The 21,750-nt window shown below is 40.8% G+C and overlaps 1 protein-coding gene and 1 long non-coding RNA gene across 22 annotated transcripts in view; both read right to left on the minus strand.

The window, feature by feature from the left end:
- The window catches only part of RBFOX1 (RNA binding fox-1 homolog 1), a 1,465,188-nt gene that overhangs the window by 957,150 nt on the left and 486,288 nt on the right, over positions 1-21,750 (minus strand). The window lies entirely within an intron of this gene.
- On the minus strand, positions 18,800-21,235 carry LOC310664752. The gene is made up of 3 exons (XR_014505048.1): positions 20,951-21,235; positions 19,024-19,316; positions 18,800-18,894 (listed from the first exon to the last, which is right to left on the minus strand). It is a non-coding gene; the product is annotated as an uncharacterized lncRNA (long non-coding RNA).

The following is a 21,750-nucleotide window of genomic DNA, read 5'->3' on the forward strand; positions in this document are numbered from 1 at the left end:
TTGGTGAAAATGACACATACAAAATACATTCTTTTTGTTAAGATTGCAAAAATGGGTATATTAGCAAAATTGCATATAAAATGTGTGTCTCAGGAGAAATTCACAGTAAAAAGCTGGTGATTTTTTTAAAATGAGGACTTCTTTTAAAAAATGCAAACATGTGGAAATGTAGAGAACTGAACTTAAGATTGAAAATAGTGAGAAACTGAGGGAAACTGAAATTGGTTCATTCATCCTTCCCTTGTCATTCACACAATTAGAAATTTCAAGAATCACTTTTTTAAAAGTAAATTTCAAGTGTGGGGTCTGATCTGGATCAGGACCATAGCATCTGGGAACAGTTGGCTTTAACCCTTTACCCTCTGCTGTGGTCTCATTAAAGATCAGGAAGGACTGTGCCTTCGGTCTGCATTGAGGAGGGGGAGAAGCTCCTACACTAAAATATTGATTTCTTACAAATGCAGAATGGGTATTATGTGGCACCTGTAACAATGCCAGTTCCACAGATTGAAATGTTCAAGTGGGCATATATGGGGTAATGTGATCTTGCAAGTAAACTGGTCCCGAATTGTTTATATATTAACCATAACAAGTTGCAAATCAGCAACCACTGGAGATTAGCAGAGATGTTATATGCTGACAGAGTCAATTGTGCTGCAGCGTTCTTCACTAACTGCAACTTCTAGATCATGTGCAAGGCAAGCCCCATATTTAGATTTCTGTTGAAAGCTTGCTGAGGATATATGGTGGAATGGGAAGTATTTTAAATAAATATAGGTGTGCTTAACTCTGCAGGTAATATTCATTCATGTGCAGCGTTCTGCCATAAACTTTCCAAAGCTGTTGATGAATATATTAAAAGAAAAACATTTTGTTTTTGTTTTGTTTTTTAAATCCATAGCCTCAAAACAAAATCAACCCATCATTGGTGTAGAAATCATCAACAGTGTGGAACTGCAGTGTCATCCAGTGGTCTAACAGATTAACACACATTATTTCTTCAGATGCCTCTTGAGGCAGATAATATCCAAAGTTTGGAGTGTACATTTTGAAACAATACATTTGGAAATGAATTAACAGAGAAACTAACCCCAGGGTCTGCAAATGAGAAAGAGAGAAATATCCACATTTCATAAAAGACTGTTAAGTTGAAAACACAAAAAGAAATGTGCAATTGTAGGCAGTAGGAAGGCGAAACAGCTGAACAAGGGCCAGTATTTCTTTTTAAAAATTACTTAAACACATCCAGCTTCCTTGTAGTGGAGCAGGAAGCAGAATTTCCCACCTTCACAGCTGACCTCCATGGTGCAACACAAACTTCTTCCAGCCACAAGCCTGTTGAAGTGTTCCAGTGAACTGGAAATCTGAGTCATGTCTGTGTAAGGGTCATAGCTCAATAGCAGAACATCTACTTTACATGCAAAAGGTCTCAGGTTCAATCCCCAGCATCTCTACATTGAGCTACGAATGTCTCCTGTCTGAAGCCCTGGGGAGCTACTGCCAGTCAATGTGTAGACAATACTGAGCTAAATGGAGAATTGGTTTGACATGGTATAAGGGAGGTCCCTTAGTAATTTTTTAGTTGGCCCTAATATAGGTCTTACTTTTGGAATTTTTCCCCAATGGACCATCAAAGCTACCTGGAATTTTAGTCCAAAACATGTTTACTTGGAGGCAACTCCCATTGCTTTTTTTTTAAGGAGACTATATATGCCTTGGGCTCTAGCCTTCTGATAGGTTTTCTCTCTGCCTGAAAACATGCAAGATAGAATGGTAAGGTCTGTCTTCCTTATGGGTTTTTAACATCTCACTCTACAGGAAAAATTAAGCAGATCACAAAACCCGGCAGACTTCAAATACTCTCAGTCACCTCTCTAATTCTATAAATAACCTCTGGACAGTAATGTGTGGCATATATAAAAAGCAGTGGCAAGGTCATTTTCTTTGAGCAATTTGTGATCAGTTACCATAGCAATAGGAATGTACAGCAATGACGTTGGGGAGGGACATAGTGAAAATAAAGGATGCCTCTTTTCACCAGTATTTGCCTCAGTTCCTCAGAGTATTTTCACCAAAAAGTTTAGTCACAGGGATCTATGCTAGGTCTTCCACAGTGAAGGCAGATGTAAATAATTCATTCAGGTTCTTTGTACTCTCACTTTTTTCCAATGGCACACTTTTGACTCCCTTGTTGTCCAAAGGTCCCACCATCTCACTAGCCAGTTTCCTGTTCCTAATGTATTTTAAATAACGATTTATTATTGGTCTTAATGTTTTTAGTGATGTGCTCCTTGATTTTTTACCCTTTGTGCAGCCATTATTCTGTGCTTGCAGAATGGGGTTATGGAGAAAATATTGTACACAGTTAGATTTTCAACAGCAGTTAAGCACTGAAAAGCCTATTAGATTCAAATAAACTGATACCATGCTTTCTTTGGAACTTCTAAAACCCCAGCTAACATAGCATGGTCCCATTTCCTCCTTTCTTTTTTACACTGCTTGGCTGCTTGTGTGAAAGTATATTAAATTCAGAAAGTTGTTCATAACATCTACCACAGCTGTGATATTAGATTTCCACATTTTTCACATCCAAGCACATTATAACATCAGCTACTACGCTTGACCTAATATCTATGGATTTAATCATGTAAAGCGTTTCCAGTGATGACAACTTTCGTCTCTCTGACCAAACAGGGAGCAAATTATTCAGCGGAAAAAGGTCATTCATCCAGCAAATAAAAAACTCCTTCCACAAACTGAATAGGAGCAAAGATAGCCAAATATGTTAGGTATATACAGTATGCACAAACCCTAAGTAGCAAAAAGAAAAGTTTGAAATCAGAATTATCAGTCCAGACATCTGGGAGTGTCAAGCAGCCTATGATTTTTTGGGAGGCAAATACAATGAATTAGAACAGAAATGATTGGCTGAACACTGAGCTAATAAAGTTTAAGGTGACTGAGGAGAATTATCCTCCATAATATAAACTCCTGAATAAGAATTACATTAATAACAGCAAAAATTGTATGAGGTCATAGGTGTCAAAATCCACAGGCCCCATCTACATGAGAAGTGGCTATTGAAATGTCTAGAGACAGTAGAAATAGATGAGCTGGCTTTGTTCACAGGAGGAATAACAACTTTCATACTGCTAAATTTGTAGAGAGGTGGAGTTGTTCCGTCGATCATTGGAAGATGAATTGTAGAAACGTATAGAATTTTGAAAAACCTTGGTAAACAGTGGATTATTTTGTTTGATTTTCTGAATATGAAATAAACTAGAATCTCTGAACTAGATTTAGTTTACAGAGAGCTACAAATCACAAGTTGATATACACTTTTGTTCACTTAGTCAATGTTAAGCTGATGACTGCACCTTTGTCTGATATTATAACGCACAGTGACATCAGCTGCAATATCAGTACCTGGCATGACTGGAAATTTTCCAGGGGCCCAGTACCCTGGCAGAGTCCACAACTGAAACTGCCCCCCCCATCCCCTGCACACAGAGTCTTTCACTCACTGCTGCACTGGGTGTCCAGGTCTATCTGCCATTTAAATTCCTCACTATGTCATTGACAAATGCTATGCTGGGTTGTAGGAAATTTAAAATCAGACCTGGAAGAAGCAGCCCAGCCACCAAAAGATAAAGCCCTCTTGAACCCATTGATGGATGGAAGAGTTGCCAGAGCACACTTTGTCCATGGTTCCCTAAAACCTGGAGCTGGCCTTTAATGGCATAAGGGGCGGCATGATGGCTCTGTGGTGAGTTGGACCTTCAATACAGTGTTGTATAGAGAAGTGTCCCTTTTCAAGTTCCTGGACATCATGCCCTTTCTCTGGATATTATATTGCATTCCCTAACCTCATTTGTCAATTTTCATCCCACAAGTCAGACAGCATTTCATGACCACTAAGCATGCTAAGTCTTCAGGCGACTTTGATTTTGGTTCTTCCCCTGTAACTCACACATACATACATAAATACATACATATACACCTTAAACTACAATTCTCTCAAGCCTGCTCTGTACAATAAGGGGAAACCTTTAGCTCTCCAGAGGTTGCTGAACTGCAACTCCCATCAGCAGTCAGGGCTGATGGGAGTTGTAGCTCACCAACCTCTGGAGGGCCAAAGATCCCCCATACCTGCTGTTGTACAGTTTTGCTAAGGATCCACAACCAGATTGATATACTTTGCTATTAGGATATTGTATTAGAGAAATGAATGCAGGATACTGAATGTAGGTGCTGAAGACACACCTCTTTTCCCTGGCCTTTGACAATGTGAGTTTTCAAGACTCTGTGACTGTAATTTATTTGAATTGTTTTTAATTCTGAATGTTAAATTGTTGTAACTTGCCCTGGGACCCGCTGGTGAGAAGCAGGTATTCAATTTGATGATTACATACCCTCCAACATGCCACATCCCAAAACCGAGATGAATGTCTTCCAGGCCATGCTCCTGGGTGAGTCATATTACCTATACGAGAGTATGGAGCCCCAAAATGCATGGTTTTGGTGCTGCAAAACCATGCATTTTGGGGCTCTGTGATGTTGTGCAAGAGCATGGAGGCCAAAAATGGGATGTTCTAATTTAATTGGGACAGTTGAGGGATATGTTATGTTATGATAATGATGATGATACACAAAATGTACCAATGCCTAAGTGCAGCTACCATATCTTAAGACAGTATACTTGGTGACAGTCTGGTGGACTCAATGATTCTAATCCATAACAGGCAGATCTGGAATTCTCTGTGTGCCTAACAGGTCTCACACATACCAGCATTTATAAAATAGTCATATCTTGCTTCTTGGCTTCCCATAAGCCACTGTGAGACCAGGATGCTGGACTAAATGGGCCATTGGCCTGATCCAGGAAGCTCTTCTTATCCTGCAGAATAAGGGTCATTGTGGTTACTGGAGGCCATATGCCTCTGAATGCTACTTGCTGGGAATCACAAATGTGGAGAGTGCTTTTGCACTCAGGTCCTGCTTGTGGGCTTCCCATAAGAACCTAGTTGGCCACTGTGAGAACAGGCTGCTGAACTAGACGTGCCTTTGGCCTGATCCAGCAGGACTTTTCTTAGGTTCATAACACAAAACAAGAATGTATATTGAGGCTACCTAATAACATACTAAGGACCTTTCCAAGCAATCTGCATAGTTCAAGAACATTTCCACTGCATGCCACAGTATACCCGTTTCCCACCTTGAATGTTGCCCAACTTAATTTAAGTAGCAAAAAAGTGGGTTTGCATTTATCTTGATGTTTGGGGAAAATCTTCCTAAAAGCCAAAGGGAAACTGGAAGCATTTGCCAGCAGACAAGGACCCAGAATAAAAGTACATTGTGTTTTGGTTTCTTTCCCACACCATGAGCATTGATGCTGCTGGACTAGTGACTCGGCAAATGAAATAAATGGGAAAGGTACTTGAGGCACTCAGATGAAGAGCAAATTTCAATTGAGTTCTTGAAATTGCATCAAAATCATTACAAGGGTGGCTTAACACCCACTGTAACACAGTTGGGCTTTTGAAAGCTTTAATTGCATTAGGCTGAAAAGGGACAGTTTGGGATGTTAAACAGAAGAGAGAGAGAGAAACCTGAGATTTACATATGAGTGTCAACCATGAGCAAGGAAGGGCACACAATTTTCTATTAGTGACAAGTGCAAAGTCAGAAAGATGCACTGTGGAAGTGTCTGTGAATTTTAGAGTTAAGTGAGCACAATTTATTTTAAAAAATATCAAAATGAAATCTCTCGCATGATTATAGATGAACATCAACACATGTTTAAGGGTTTAGTATTATATTATCCAGTCTTGATGGTTGTGGATGAATACACAAATGAAACTCAGTTGTAGGTCCCATGTTTGAAGAATGGGATATCCAAGTTGGGCTGGAGAAACCTCCCCTACCTGAAACCATGAAGAGTGTTGTTCTTTGGAGGCTATTTGTGAGATCACAAAGAAGGCATGGTTGCTAGATAATATGACCCACCTCCTATTGGAGTGCTTGCCAGTGCCATGATAGATGGAATCATGCAAATAGTTGTGAGAAGAAAGATGGGAATTGTGTGATGCCACAAGAGCACTAAAATAAATAAGTAAGGCTGCTTCCCCCCCCCTCTTCCAGTTGCTCTTTGGAAGGTTCCCCCAAATGAATGGGCTATATCTGAGTTGGTGTTTGAGTGGGGTGTACAGCAGATTAAGGCAACACCTGTCTTAAGACACAGGCTAGAGCTGGGAACATTACTTAGAAAGTTGAGATAATTTCAATCTGTTTTAGTGTTTTAACCTTTGTATGGTTGTGATCTTTTTCTTGATTTTCTTGTGTTTTGAGGGAAACTGCTTTACAAAAAAAAAAAAAACCCCGCTTTGCAAAACTGCTTACATACACATGAACAAAACTTTCAGAGCACTCAGAAAGCTTACCAAGGCTGAACACTACGGGAAGTGCTCCAGGCAGGCAAACTATATCTGCCCAAATGGAACATGGCCAAGAGAGAAGCACTAATTATTTCTGTAAAACTCGTACTCACACTGAAAAGAGAGAGAGAAACCTGTACCAGGTTGACAGCATCCATTTATCCATTTATGGAATCCATTTATTCTTTGCAAAGTCCGGTATCACCAATGGTATTTGCCAATATACCTATTTTCAGAAATATATGCTCTAAGTGGAAATGTGCAGCTTGATGCAGACACCTGTGCTGACCCTGACTGCCAGGTGAAGGACTTGAACTTCCAGCTTGGTTTCTACCAAAAACTTCAATGCTTAAACCAAAGTAGTACATAAGCAAGGCACAATTACAAGGTATAACAGGTGTGCAAGAGGAATAGATAAATGGCCAGGTGCAAACTAAGCAACATACCCCCTTGCACCTTCCTTTTCAGGGGCATAATGGGCAAAGCACCAACGTGGCAAATGGCTGGAGTCTTCAGATTTGACAAGCAGACATGAACCACTGCTGGTTGGTTCAGCTTGCAAGGTCTGTTTATGCCAGCCCAGTGCTGGCATCTCTGTGTCCTAGGAGATGGAGACAGAATTGGCACTGGTTCAGCATCCAATTTACTCTCAACAGAGGGAGGAGCTAGGGCTGACTCCATGGCAGGAGGAATCTGATCAGGCATGCCACCAGAAGAGAACACTCCTCTGCTAACCCACTTGGTCCATCCCTGGATCTAACTCTCCATCCTCCAAGCTGCTAGCTCCTCCTCTGGACTCTGGCACTTCTTGAGGTCCCCAGCAACACTTTCCCCATCCTGCTAGAACCCTTCCCATGGTCATCCAGCTCCAACTTTCAAAGCACCTCCCATTCTCAGGATCAGACCACTTCCTCCATGACACCTCCATGGGACTCATGACATCACCCAACTTCACTCAACCATCAACCTTTTGGTTTGTGGCTCCACACAATGCTACTGTGTTATACCCAAGGGAACCTCAAGATGGCAGCCACCCTGTAAATGCGGGCTAGGCAATATTGTGACCTCCAGGTATCACAGGACTACAACTCCCATCAGTCCCAGCCAGCATAGCTGATGACCAGGGATTATGGGAACTGTAGCCCAACAGCATCTGGAAGACATCCTGGTTACCCCTGCTTTAAATGCATACAACTATGTGCAAAGATGGGGAAAGAACAAGCACCTTTATAAATTAGACATAGATTTTATATAGGTTATACCAGTATGGGTGCTGAAGAGGACAAAGAAATCAGATGTAGAGTGCCCTAATAAGGTCTGCCCCTCACTGCTTCATTCCAACTGTATTAGAGTTAATTCTTAGAAAGGTGCAATGGAATGTATACACCTGCCTGTAGGAGGCACTCTAAGGACTTAACCAGGTAAAAGTTGCAGAAGAGGGGTTTGACAGATAGAATGAGAGACCTCCAGCTTCCCTTTAGCTTTAACCTATTGAGCTGACCTCTCTGTGTCTTTTCTGTTAAGCTGATACATCTTAGGTTGCATCCTGTTTTAGTTGAGATTCCTGCATTGCAGGGGCTTGGACTAGATGATCCTTGTGGTGCCTTCCAACTCTACAATTCTATCATTCTATCTACTACTGAGGTTTATTATGAGACATTAAGCTAAATATTGTGGATGAGAATATGGTGCTACTTGAAGTAGTTAGGTATTTCAATCAAACAATTGTTCCGCCCACCTTGTAGGTTGCAAATAAATAAAATTAATACAGGATTCTATTTTAGTGCTCATTGGAAACATTTCTGAACACTAAGTTACTGATACACTGTATACCTCATTTAAATCCTCAGCCTGATATGAAAATTACTTCTATTTGTTCCATTTTTATATGTAATAGCCCATTCACTTAGGTAACAATTAAAGTAGGTTTCGGATTGATTACAAGATTCCAAGTGTAGGCAAATAACCCCTTGCTTTCATTACTTCTTGATTGTTCAGCAGAATTCAACTCAATAATATGTGTAGAGGGCAAAAACTTTGTTCTCCATTTCCACAATATAGCAGCTGCAGTTTCTGGCTCAGAGTCACTGACATAGCAGCATATTTCATCTATATATACTCTCTTTTTTTCAAAGTAAAGTTTTTATTCTCTTAAACCCAACCTTTTAAAAAACCAAACAGCAACATATTTCCACTTTTATACTGCAAACTATCAATATATTTATCCATAAAAGTTTTTTTCTCCCTCAGCCTTGATTTCCCCCTAGTATTTCAAGCCAAATGTAGGATGTTGAAACAAAAAACTCAACATTTCTATTTTAAGTGAGAAAAAGTGTTTTTCAAGATGCTTTTTCAAGCATTATCAAAGCACCACTGTACGGGGGGACGGGGACTTCTTTCTCAGAGAATCAAGAGAAATGAACAATGTAATCCTCAGAGGCTTTTAAAAAACAATTCAAAATTAAATAGAAAACAATTCATGCTCAAAAGACGAAATTATCAATACATGGAGTTCCCCCAATACACTGTTCCTTTGTATATCCAGTTATACAGGAAATAGTACGAGGTCACTTCCTGCAGAAAGACCATAGCTCAGTTGTTAAGAGCATCTACTTTGCAGGCAGAAGATCTAGTTTTTAACCCCCTGCATCTCCAAGTAGAGCTGGGAAAGCCCCTGCCTGAAACCCTGTAGAGACACTGCCAGTTAGTCTATACCAGATAGAGCAAACCTTTGGCCCTCCTGATGTTGATGAACTTCAAGTCTCATCAGCCCTAGAAAGCATAACCAATGGCCAGGGATGAAGAGAGCTGTAGTTCATCAAAATCAGGACGATCAAAGGTGTTGATAACATTGAGACAGATGGACAAAGGGTCTGACTCAATGCCATAAAATGAGGGGTGCAGGGAAAAGGCACTGGTAAAGCATTTTTTACTTCTTGAAGACAATTATGCAGTGCCCTTCAATTAAAAGTTCCCATGGTGGTCTTACAATACCTAATAAAAACAAAATAAAGAAGTCCTCCATTATATTCTTGTGGAGAAGTGGTAAAATGTGGACTAAACAATATTACTGTGAGGTGGATGAGTGCAGACCAATGATTCCTTGTCATCCTGGAAAAAAGTGGCAAATCAGTGCCACCGAATTCTGTCCTGGGCCCCACTGTTGTTCAACAATGCACCAGTACAGGATGGGAAGCAACTGGCTTGACGGAAGTACATGTGAAAAGGATCTAGGGGTCTTAGTAGACCACAAGGATAACACGGCAAGCGTGTGATGCAGCAGGGGGCAGGAAGCCAATGCAATTCTAAGCTGCATCAATAGAAGTTAAGTGTCAAGGTGAAGAGAAGTAATAGTACCACTCTATTCTGCCTTAGTCAAACCTCCCTGGAGTAACTATGTCCAGTTCTGGGCACCAAGAAGGATATTGGTAAGCTGAAATGTGTAAGAGAGGAGGGCGACCAAAATGATCAAGGGTCTGGAAACCAGGCCATATGAAGAACAGTTGAAGGAGTTGGGTATGTTAAGCCTTGAAAAGATAAGACTGAGAGGGGATATGATAACCATCTTCAAATATCTGAAGGGCTGTCACATGGAAGATGGAACAAGCTTGTTTTCTGCTGCTCCAGAGGATAGGACCCTAACCAATGCCTTCAAGTTACAAGGAAGAAAATTTCAACAAAATGTTAGAAATAACTTTCTGTTCCCATCTCCCCTCTTCCCCCATCTTCCCATTTGTCCACAGATGAGGAATAAGAGTTGGATAATTTCTCTCCCTAACTTGTCATTGAATCCTGCAGTGTTGGACAAAGTATGCATTTAAAACATACAACTAATATTAACATCAGAAAATGACGCACAAAACATTTGTTGCTGTGAAATCTTGTTCTCCTTTATAATACATCATAACATAGATTCTATCACAACTGGCAACCAAATCAAGAAAAACCCTAAGTCCCCCCCCCCCCATTTTCTGGGGGAAATTCAATCACATTCTGGTGTATTTCCTTTAAAGGAAGTGAATAATTCCCACTAGAAAAAAGTCTTACTACTGGTCCCCTCAAGCCACATCAGAAACATGCTTTTTTAATCAATTGTCACCCTTCCACTTCTTACCCTGTATTGAATTTTACTTTAATAAATTTTGTATTCAGCTCACAGCTTAGACTAAAACAACATTACAAAGTAGCATCCACCCCCCCAACCCCCACCCGCTATTCCGAGAGCTTCACAGACAGTGAGAATTATGAATTTATCATTGAAAGCCTGTCTAGCTTCTCATAACCACCAGCAGGATAACAGAAAGATTTGATTTAATATTGTATTTCTCTGAGAATTTTATTTAGATTTTTTTATATACTGCATAGTACTAGCAAGACTTGTAAATAGGGACTCTGAAGTAGCCCATTTATAATAGCAATCACAATCTAATATCATTTACGCCTCCAGCGCTTGGAATGATATTGCCCACATATTGCACTCTCCACGGTTACTTACAATTCACCAAGAGGAACAAACTCCTCCTCACAACGAAAGCCATCTTATTTCCTTTGACTTCTCATTTCATTGTACAGAGGAGTCTTGTAGGATTTTTTTTAGGGATTAAAACAGTGCTTCCCCCTGTGTGCCACTACATCGCAGTTGTTTAAATTGCACAGCCATTCCAAAAAGGGCCTTCTGTGAATGAATGCTCTTTGCTGGAAACAAGTTTAGACAACAATCCAGAGGTCATCTCTCAATTTGGTTTCTTGCAAGGGATAATCAACAAATCTGGTGTTCCAAAAAGCCTTCAAACCTACAATTTGTTGGCCATTGAACAGAGGGCCAACAAAGCATGTGGCGGCTGTGAAAAGGGCAGGCTCCATACTAGGGATCGTTAGGAAAGGAACTGAAAATAAAACTGCCAGTATCATAATGCCTTTATACAAATCTGTGCTGTAACTGCATTTGAAATACTGTGTGCAGTTCTGGTTGCCTCACCTCAGAAAGGGTATTGTAGAGCTGCGAAAGGTTCAGAAAGGGGCAACCCAAAATGATCAAGCGACTCTTCTATGAGGAAAGCTTGTGACACTTGGGACTTTTTAGTCTAGAGGAAAGGAGAGTAAGAGGTGACATGATAGATCTTTATATAAATATGCAGGGCATGGGGGAAAGTGGAGAGAGAGAGAAGTTTTTCTGTTTTTCATAACACTAGAACTTGGGAGGATTTGGTGAAGCTGAATGTTGGAAGATTCAGGACAGATATAAAAAAGTATTTCTTCACACAGTGAATAGTTTATGAAATTCACTTCTGACAGGAGGCACTGATGGCCACCAACCTGGATGGCTTGAAAATAGGAATGGGCAAATTCATGAAGGATAAGGCTATCAGTGGCTGCTAGCTATCAAGGGCTATGCCCTACATCCATAGTAATGCTTTTGGGTATCAGTTGCTGGAAGCCACAGGAGCGAGGGTGCTCTTGTGCTCAGCTCCTGCTTGGCGGTTTCCCATAGGTACCTGATTGGCCACTATGACAATCAGATACTGGAGTAGATGGGTCACTGGCCTGACGTAGCAGGCTCTCCTCAAGTTCTTATGAACAATTCAGTTACTATATAGCAGCCTTCCCTACTTTGCAGTGTTTTGGACTGCATCTCACACATTATCCCTGACCATTGGCCATGATGGCTAGGGCTGATGGAAGCTGAACTCCAGGAAACCTGAGGTACCACTGTAATTTAAATAGGTAAAAGTTACTTGGATACAACCCTTTTCTGATTCTTTTCTTCTTCTTCTTGCAAATGCGATTTAGGTCAGTTCACTTTAAAAAATGCAGACCAAACAAATTTATTCTCCATCTTCAATCCCAACAACTGTGACCATTAATTGTAATGTTACGTTTGCACAAAAATGCAGTGATTTTAAAGATAAAACACTTCAAAAACAGAATGCTCTCTCTGATGATCAGAGTAAATAAAGACTATTTTGCCAAGTCCAAGCCACCTATTGACTGTGATAAGAACGGTCATTTCCTTTTATATCTAACACAGAAAGCAACATTTACTTGCACCAGAATATGCAACCTTCAAGAGCACCTGATGCCTTTGATTGTCTTAACTGTATCCACATGTTTTGCGGGTTGGCGGGGGAGTGACAGCTGAGGCTCTTGAAGAAGCAACTTGCATGTTTGCCTGAGGCAAAATAATGGAGCAAATAAGATAGCTCAATTATTTGTATATATATATATTAGAGCAGCGGGATGTGGTTCATTGTTTGGGTTGGATCCAATCTCCCTGGGCTGCCTTGGATAAGGCACTTCTCAACCTCAGCATAATGGAGTGAAGAACCTTCCTCTTGTCAGAGACGGTAGCCTGGAGGCAAGTAAGTTCCAATCAGGCAGACAATCTAACTAGATGATAAAAAGGCAGTCAAGGCAGGGCAGGCAGGCAGTCAGAGAAGCTCAGTCCCTTGCTGAGCAGCAAGCCACTCTTATAAGGGAGCCAAGGTAGTGGCAGAATCCATGCAGGACCAGGTAAAACCCTATTGACCCCGGAGTCCTCTGTTGAGGCAGTAGCTATAGTACTGTCCATCTGAAGTGATGGTGCTGCATTGTATAGGCCAACTGCCCCATCCTCTACAAGTTTCTATGGTGGCACAAAATTAAGCACCTGGGACCCATTGCTAGAGGCTCTGGTTCAAGATTCCCAATGAGCTTAACATCCCAGTTTTTAAAAGAGCAGTGGAAACAAGATATATTATTTTTGTTGGGAAGGATTACTGCCATAGTGTGGACAAGCAACATGTTGCAATCACACACACTGGGAGATTGAGGAGTCTAGCTGAATGAGGAATGGAAAAGCAACCCTCAAAAGGCCACCCTTTCTAAATTATTCAACAAGTCCCTGTCACAAATATTGTCCACTGAAGCAACTACCTGTGATGCATCACTAGCATCATGCTGCTTTAGCCTCTACTCAGGCAACCATCCACCACTCAAGAGTGGAACACCCATAGAACTCATTGATCTTCTGCCTCATCTCCATCTTCATCCAAGTTTGATGTTTCTTCACCAGGATTAAAGTGTAAGAGTGCCGCAATCTACTATCAACTGCTCTGTAGAAATGATCCCAGAGCAGGCTGGGGGAGAGGGAGCCAGCTGAAGACCACCCCAGGGGCTGCCCCAATTAGACTATCCCTTTGCCACCTATCTCCATTGCATGAGCTATTAACGATCATCTGAGAATGAACCTGATGTGTTTTTGATTTGTTAACATTTTATTATATTGTAAAATATGCAACTGACTATTAGTTGCAAGCAAACTTGTTAGGATTTATATACTTAAAGGTGGGGTATACAGAATTGTGAAAAATAACTATGATGCCTCTGCTGATGAATACTTTGTGAAGGATTGATATCTAAAATGTATATGTTATTATTGGATTGGGAGACAAAGAATGAGCGAGTAAAATCTTCAGTGATACATTAGGATATGGAAGTGTGGTAACAATTGTGGCATATGGATATAAAATTTACAGTATGCCATGGTTTAAGAGAAAACTATATGAAAATGTTACATAGATGGTATCTAACACTGACTAAACTGGCAATAATGTATAAATTAAAATTGAATAAGGATTGGAAATGCAAAGAGAAAGAAGGTACTTTCTATTAGATGTAGTGGTCTTGCAGTAAGGTTAAAGCTTACTGGGAAGTGATATATAATGAATTGAAAAAGATGTTTAAAATATCATCTGTAAAAAACACACACATACACAAACAAACCAGAAGCTTTTCTTCTGGGAATTATAGGGGAAGAACTACCTAAACAGTATAGAAATTTATTCATGCATGTGATTACAGCAGCAAGAATGTTATTTGTCCAAAATGGGAAAGAATAAGTCCCGGTGAAAGAAGAATGTATACAAAAACTTATGGATTATGCAGGAAAAATAAGAAATCAACAAACTTTTAATAAAAGAATGGAAATGGTTTATTGAATATGTACAAATTGTAAACAGATAAGGACACTGGCAGGATTGTTGTAATAACCTGCAGTTTCATAAGAGTAAATAATTAAAGTAGATGAATAAAAGAATAAGTTAATTTAGAATATGCAGAAAATTATAAAAATAAATTTAAGGAACCGCAGAAAGAGGAGGTAGGAAGTCGAGTTTTGAAATGTTAAAATGACTGTAAAACTATTGAAATGTCTATAACTGAAAATCATAAATATTTTTTTAAAAAAAAATACTTTGTGAAGGATTTCGGAAGTCTAAATGGGACATTTGCAAATGATGTGTGAGTGTCAGAACAGACATACACCATTCTAATTCTTGATAAATTCAGATCTGTAGATGATATCCTTATTACAAAAATGTGGTGGTGGTGTTTGGTTAAAAGCAGCTCTTAGTCATGGTCATGAAGTTACACATTAACTCCATTTGTGTAAGCTTTTTCTGGGCACTTATTGTACAACAGCAGGATAGATGCTAGATAACGAATATCAACACTGCTGCTGCTCTTTCTAGAAGCTTTCTAAGCATTTTTTTTTTATAAATTAAAACCTCCATCACTCAAGAGGTGGCAGGTGGGGAAGGTATCTTTATATAGAACCCTTGCATAATGAACAGTGTTTAATATATTTTCAGTTCCCCTGCTCCTTTCAGCCACTTTGATAGCATCACTTGTAAGGTCGTGACCAAGGTAAGGGGAGGGCATTTTAAGATTACAAACCTAGACATCTCAAGTGGATTTTTATGTATTGTTTACTAATATTTAATGGCACTTCTAATGAACAGATCCCAGTGGTATTTAATGTTTACCGAAGAGAACTGCATTCAAAATGTCTGGTGCCTATTTAATTGCTTTTTGTAGTCAATTTCCCTACCCCTCAAGGCTCATTAGTTTGTCACCTAATCATTCCACACAATACTGTGCCCTCTGTTTTCCCTTCTGTTCCTTGCAGGGGCATATAGTTACAGCTCCAGCATTAACGTCCCTTGGTTGCAACCACTGTGTTCCTTTCCTTTAAAATGAAAAGAAAACAACAGTTCTGAAAAATGGGGGGCTTGCAGTTATATAACCGTGAACTTTAATCATTTGCATTAGTATTATATTTTATAGTTTGTTTCTTTGGTCTGGGTTGCACAGCAGGATAAGCTCAACTATGGCTTACTGTGACTGTGTGCTAAAGCATGGCCTCCTGTGGAGGAGCTTGCAGCTGCTTTGCTCCTCTACCCAGTCCTTTGCATTCCAGCACTGCACTCACCTAAGCCAGGGCTTGGTTTACTATGGCTTGGTTTTCTCTTGTCCTGTCTTGCACTGGATGAAAAACTCAAACTTGGGTTACAATTTCTGCAAAAAAAGAAAAAGCTTTAATGCTCAATTCAGTATTGTACATAGGCATAGGTAAAGGTAAAGGGACTCCTGACCATTAGGTCCAGTCGTGACCGATTCTGGGGTTGCGGCGCTCATCTCGCTTTATTGGCCGAGGAAGCTGGCGTACAGGCTTCCGGGTCATGTGGCCAGCATGACTAAGCCGCTTCTGGCAAACCAGAGCAGCGCATGGAAACACTGTTTACCTTCCCACTGGAGCGGTACCTATTTATCTACTTGCACTTTGACATGCTTTCGAACTGCTAGGTTGGCAGGAGCAGGGACCAAGCAATGGGAGCTCACCCCGTTGTGGGGATTCGAACCGCTGACCTTCTGATCGGCAAGTCCTAGGCTCTGTGGTTTAACCCACAGCACCACCCGCGTCCTGTACATAGGCATAGCACAGGTCAAAAGTACAACATGCATAGCTAAGCAAGCTAAGACGTTGGTTACACCCCTTAGACTCTTGTTAGAAAGCAGTGGGGTAGGCATGGCTTTAGTGTGGCAAACAAAATGCATCTTTTGACCGGGAAAGCAAGCAGATACCCTCCAAGTGTCCTGATTTTCAAGGGACAGTCCCAGAATTACAAAAGCCATCCCAGCTTCTGATTTGATCCCGGAATGGCTCTATTTCCTCTGCCAGGGCCATTACTGCAAGGTTCAGGGAGGAGGTTGAGGCAGCACTTGTTCTGAGCAGTGGTGGTGAGGGAGCATCCCATTGCCTCTCCATGACCTTTCCTTGACTGCTGCTGCCGGCCTCCTTCCTTGGGCAGCTTGTAGTGGCTGCTAAAGAGAAGGAAAGGAGGAGGAGAGGCTGCAGTCACCAAGATCCAGTCCTATGTGGTGCCCTGCATCTAAGGGGTAGGCAGAAGGCATAGGGCAGGTCTGCCCTGGATGGGAAGAATGGGGGAGCAGAGCAGAGTGGAAGGAGTCTTGATTTAAAAAAATAATGCTCTATGCATCAGTGTCTAATCTTGCCCCTTTCTAAAACTTATTTATTGGTGCGTATTTTTCTTTCTGTAAATCTACAATAAAATAAAATAAAATTAAGATTGAGGGGTTTTCTCAGGATAGTGGAGGGTGTGTGTGCTGTGTCCCATTGGTCTGGTGGTGATGGCACTTGTGTTTCTTCCGATAGGAAATGCTCGGGGGGGGGGGGGTTGAGGAGTGTCAGTTGGGCAGGAGTGATAGATGTCCTTCTTTTCATCTGAGGAACATCCCTGGACAACGCTGATGCCTTGCAGGGCCTGGATATATCCCAGCCCAGCCCACTGGGCCATCCCCCGCAGATCGTTCTCCTCCAACTCCTCCCATCCCTTATATCCTGATCCCACCCCCCACCCCTCCAAGAAAGAAAGCAGCACACGGCACATCATTAAACTATGGAACTTGCCCCCAGAGGAGAAAGTGTTGGTACCAGCCTAGATAACTTTAAAGGAGGATTAATAGAGTAGAGGGATATTGAAGACTGCCAGCCAGGATGGCTATGATCTGCCTCTGTGGCTGGATGCAGTAATGATTCTATATATCAGTTTCTGGAAACCACATAAAGAAAGAGTGTTCTTGTGGTTGAATCCTGCTTGTGGGCTTCTCATATGCATCTGGTTGGCCACTGTGAGAACAAGATGCTGGACTAGAATGGGCCATTGGCCTTTTTCAGCCAGCTCTTCTTATGTTCTTTTGTCTCCATGGGACTCATGAAATCACTCATCCTTAACCACCTGTTTGTTTTGGTATGATGCTGTCCTTGAAAAAGCAGCCCAAATTTAGAACAAAGCCAATTCCAGGATGAATCTGGCACTTGGGTGTCTATTAATACATCTGCATCTAGCATTGACAATGAGCTAAAAATATCAATACAATATCAGCAAGCCAAACAAAGTCTATTCACAGCATGCCACACGATCCTTTATTCCAATGAGATAAGTATCTTTCATAGCCGACTTGCGAGACTCAATACTAGTTTTTATCAGGAAATCATGCAAACTGCTTGAGACAAGAAGAAGCAAGGAGCAGCTCATAACAAGCAGAGCTTTTAAAAAACGCTCTTTAAAACTGACAGATCGGAAAGAAAAGAAAGGAAACGGATCTTGAGGAGGAGATTAAAAACTAATTTCTGCTCAGGTCTCTTTTTTACAAAAAGAATTGTTTACTGGAATAGACAGCTCCTACACCATTATCATAAATCTTTCGCTGAAAATATATATGACAAGAGTTTCCAAACTGGCTGGACTACAATATAAATGGCTTATGCCCATTTTAGAATCTTTATGTGCATGGTCTGGTGCTTCAATTAAAATTAATATATTTATGTGTGAGCACTGGAGGTCCCAGAGTTCATCCACACACACACACAAATTTTCAGGTGTGGATCTACAGGAATCAATATTTTGAGAGTGGGGGACTGAGTAACTATAAATCCAAACATGGATTTCATATACTTACATATATAGGAAGGATTCCTATGCACCAGAAGTTAGCATAAAGCAAGCCAGCATAAATTAAACTGGTGTTAAGTAACACCAGATCCAAACCCCATTCAGCAGCAGGACAGCTGCTCTGCCTAAGCCTGGCACAAGCAAAACAAGTCTTTAAAGTAGTTTTCTATGCTGGGTTGGCAGGTCAGATGAATGGGCTGAGGATCTAACATAGATCCCCATTCTGTGGTACTGTCCCCCATGCCCTGGAATACCCCCTTTGGAAGGGAAAATGGAGAGCAAGGGTGCAGGGCAGTTTTCATACATTCCCCAATAAATAGTACAGCTTGATTTTGTCAAATATACTTGCACACCATTAAATTTGTCTAAGATGCTAAATATATAGCTTTATACTATGCTGCCAAGTAGTAAACACATATTTCTGCACTAAAAAGAAGTTTCTATGAAGTTCAAAATGCTGTGCATTTCAAGAATGGAGCACTACATGAACACAGTGACCTCTGCTGGCATACTGAAAACAAAAGTTCTTAACAGGTAATATTTGCATAGTTAAAACATTTATACACAAATCAGGTGTACCAAAAGGGAAACATAAATGCCAGATGTAGCACTCAGAAGCTGCAGAAGTCTCAAAGATCTCCTCCGTCCCAGTATCCTTATTATAGTCCCTAAGGCATGAAAGAAAACACTGAACACCCTGTTTGTTGTTAAGCCACTGAAAGAAATGTTAAAAACAGGGAATATAATAATAGTCCTTCTCAGAGGAAGGGAAGTTTTAATTAAGGATGGCAGCTTACTTTTCAAGATGCTGCACTTTGTAGGCCTCCAATATCACACTCAATTTTGAGAGTTTTCCTGATAGCAGCTTTTGTTGACTCAACATCTAGGAAAACACTGGTAGCAGCTCTCCAGGTTTTCAGTTCAGGGCATTCCTAGCCCTACCTGGAGGTTTCCAGTGATTGACTTTCTGCATGCAGAGCAGATGCTCTACCTCTAAGCTGTGGCCCTTCCCCATTTCCCATCAGGAAGGCATATGATAGCAGTGGGTTTATTCAACTCCCTATTTTTTATGTCATTCAACATGTACCTGCTGAAAACCAGATCACTATTATTAATACATTGGATCAAGGCTACCATTAATTCTCTCTCAGGCTCTTTGCATTCTCTAACAAATCAATGATTCACGCTAGCACTCTTTCTGTTGCTTTGTGAAGCTCCTTTTAATAAGCTATTCACCCAGTGATCCATCATTCACAGAAAGAGTGAGAAGATGTATAAAGGAATCCTCTTCCAAAGTCCAAAATCTTAAAAGGGAAAGTTGTTAATGCAAAATCTGGAATATGGTTCTTTACATATTCACCAGCCACTGAAACATCAAGGAATGACCCACCATTTCCCAGTCTCTAATCACTTAGCATGGTAACAGGTGGGATTTTGTCTTCTCCAGTCACCAGGGTTCAAATACCAAGAGATCAGCCTCTGCTGATCTTAGCCCCCAAAGGTGCCTAGCACAAGACTTAAAATCAAAGCACATACATTGAAGTAGGGGTGGCCAATCCTTTTTTTTCCCTGTCAGGGGCCACATTCCTTCTGTTAGGGACTGCAGGGAACACCAGTGATGGGTGGAGTCATGTTCTGCATCTGCATTAACTGATCTGTAATAAAGGCCACTCTGCTTCAATTTTCATCATGGCTACCTCATATTAGAAATTCCAAACATACGCTGGTCTAGTCAGAAATATGCCCCAGTGGGTTTGATGTGTTATTCTTGTATACATTAGTAGTGGTGGTAAAATGGACGAATGCAGTTACTGTTCTTGAAAGCAAGGGAAAGTAATTCCTTTCCGACTTTAGTTCGCTACACACAACTACCAGAATGGCAAGAAACAAGGAGGAGCGAACAGAAAGGAAAGAAGGAATAGGGCAGTTTCAAAAGGCATCAGGGATTCACAAAAAAAGATCAAGAGTTGCAAGTTAGTCATCTGTCCATTAAAAATACTGTGTTGCGTTGCCAGATGTAAACTATAGAGCAAATCTTCAGCTGGCACAAGATATACACTGAGAACCAGTGAACTACAGAGAATTCTTGTCAATTATGGCAAACAATGTTAAACAATTAAATTATTGCTACTGATACATTTGCACATTTGCAATGTGCCCAAGTTCAGAAAATTCAGAAGTTATGGCTCCTGTGGCAACTGTACATTTGGCCCATTTATGAATGTGTTTCTTTCTATATCACGTTCTACACGCCTGAATTTACGAGTTGAAACACATGCTGTCAATTCATTTTATGCTTGCTTTGGGTACTCTAAGTTTAGCTGTCGTGCCTCATGTGTGCTTTAATGGAAACTTATGGCACAGAATTTAAACAACAAAAGAGAAGGAAATTCATAATTACACATTTCACAAAGCCCATGATTCAGGGCACTGCAAGATACAGATTAAGAAATAAATTTTACAGAACAAAGATACTGCATATTACACACGCACAGTGGGGGCCAAGCGATGGATGCAGCAAAGAACAAGACAAGCGGTTTTATTTTATGTTTTCAATGCATCCTAAAAATCAGTAATCCACTTACAATATACTGACAGCTTTCCTCCCCAATTAAAAAATAAATAAAAAGTGTTTTCACAAACACGACTCATTTGATTACACAAATTAAATACCATTTAGAGCTCTTTGAAACATGATTTTTTACACTTAATCATATAGCTCACCTCACTTTTGTCACCCCTCTCCTTCTAACTCTTCCCTACCTCCTCTCCCAGCCTTTTCTGTTTTCCCTTTTCTGGGTTCCTTTTTAATTCTGTTTTGGCTGAGAATGGGTGCCTCCCTGCTTTCTCACTGGTCATTGCTAGTGGCACACGGTGTTTGGAAGCCAGGAGAGCAGTGGTGCCCCCCAAAATGTGGAAAGCTGGCTTAAATCCATGGCCTCTTCTTGCAGTGTCGGGAAACAGAATCCACGCCACAGGGCTTGTGTGACTCCAGCATTGTTCTCTACAAGAACAAAGGTGACCACGATGACACAAGAACAAAGGTGACCACGATGACTGTAACAACTACTGTGGCATCTCTCTGCTGAGCACTGTGGGGAAAGCCTTTGCCTGTGTAGTTCTCAACAGGTTACAGTCACTTGCTGACAAGGTCTATCCTGAGTCACGATGCAGCGTTAGATCTCAGAGGTCCATAGTCAACATGATTCTCTCACTGCGCCAGCTGCAGGAGAAATGCCATGAGCAGAGATGCCCTTGTACATCGCCTTCATGGTCCTGGTGAAGGCCTTGGACCTAGTCAGCCAAAAAGGACCCTTCACACTGTTCAACAATATAGGATGCCCACCTACGCTTCACAAGATAAGAATAAGAATAAGAATAAGAATAAGAATAAGAATAAATTTTATTTATATCCCGCCCTCCCCAGCCGAAGCCGGGCTCAGGGCGGCTAACGACAATAAACAGTACAAAAGTACAGCACAAACAACACTCTAAAATCATTCATTATAAAATTATTGATTGAA

This window comes from Podarcis tiliguerta, assembly GCF_965153285.1.
Source record: "Podarcis tiliguerta genome assembly, chromosome: 14".
NCBI classification, from domain to species: Eukaryota; Metazoa; Chordata; class Lepidosauria; order Squamata; family Lacertidae; genus Podarcis; species Podarcis tiliguerta.